Source organism: Mus pahari, chromosome 5 (genome assembly GCF_900095145.1).
Source record: "Mus pahari chromosome 5, PAHARI_EIJ_v1.1, whole genome shotgun sequence".
NCBI classification, from domain to species: Eukaryota; Metazoa; Chordata; class Mammalia; order Rodentia; family Muridae; genus Mus; species Mus pahari.
In genome coordinates, this window is record NC_034594.1 from 1034828 (window position 1) to 1036034 (window position 1207).

General features: G+C 45.2%; 1 protein-coding gene across 3 annotated transcripts in view; it reads left to right on the plus strand.

The window, feature by feature from the left end:
• Tfap2b (transcription factor AP-2 beta) overlaps positions 1-1207 on the plus strand; it is a 30002-nt gene that overhangs the window by 23471 nt on the left and 5324 nt on the right. The window lies entirely within an intron of this gene.

Consider the following 1207-nt stretch of genomic DNA (forward strand, 5'->3'; position numbering starts at 1 on the left):
CTCTCTCTCTCTCTCTCTCTCTCTCTCTCTCTCTCTCTCTCTCTCTCTCGTTTGGAAACCTTATGACTTTTAAGGCCACTATTCTTTAGCCTAGGTTATCAGAACCACCTTGGAAGCTTTCCCACCACACTCATTCCAGGACCCCTGCTACACCCATTCATTTTCTGGACCCAATCCCCAAACCCTTCACATTGGAATGATGGAAGGGAGGTGAGTCAGAGCCTGGGAGAGTGTATGTGAGCCTCACTGGCAAAGGCTCTATTGGGTAAGCACAGTCACTTTTAGGGATATATGCGACCTGAGAAGGTAGAAAGACTTGATCTTTATCCACAGGGCTTGGAAATATCAATCTTTCTTGGTTGCTGTCAGTGGGTGGAGAAAGAGTCCCCATTTGGTTTATTACTAGCCCTGGGCAATGTAGCACCACCCCAGGGAAGAGGACCCCCAAGGTCTGCCTGTTAGTTGCTAAGTGCCCTTTCAGCCATTCCTTGACTGTATAGGTCCAGTTTCCTATATATGTTTGCTTTTCTTGACATCCCATTGAACCGGAGGCTGGGTAAAGGAAGGTGGTCAGAAGTCTGCCAATCTGAGAAAAGGCTGTGGCCTCAGAGGATGCCATACCTCAGCCTGCCAACAGAGCCAAGCCATTTGACCTTCAGGGCTACACCCCTCCCATTCATTCCCTATATTAAAAATTTCTCAAATAAGTCCAATCCATACACAAGGGCTTCCTAGGGCTAGGAGAGTACTCTAAATTGTAGGTGCCTTGAGGAAATTAAAACCTTCAACAAATAAAAATCCATCATCCCTAGTGTGTCAACCATCTACCTCTAAGTTTTATTTAAACTATGAGGAAATCCTTTTATATTGACAACCATCCTGTTACACAAAGATTTTTATTAGCTCACATATGCAAAAAGGGGGGGGTCATTTTTTCTTAAAGAAGGGAAGAGATATTTCTTCCAACATGCTGCAGGTAGATGGGTTTTGCTTTGAATGGAATCAGCATTCTCTCCTAGGATAAACAGGTTTTTGCCCTGGGCCATGCAAGGCTACAGCAATCTGCTTCTATGCCAGGGACAGGCTTGTGGCTGAGGGGCTTAAATTTTTCAGTTTTGTGTGTGTGTGTGTGTGTGTGTGTGTGTGTGTGTGAGAGAGAGAGAGAGAGAGAGAGAGAGAGAGAGAGAGAGAGAGAGAGAGAGAAAGA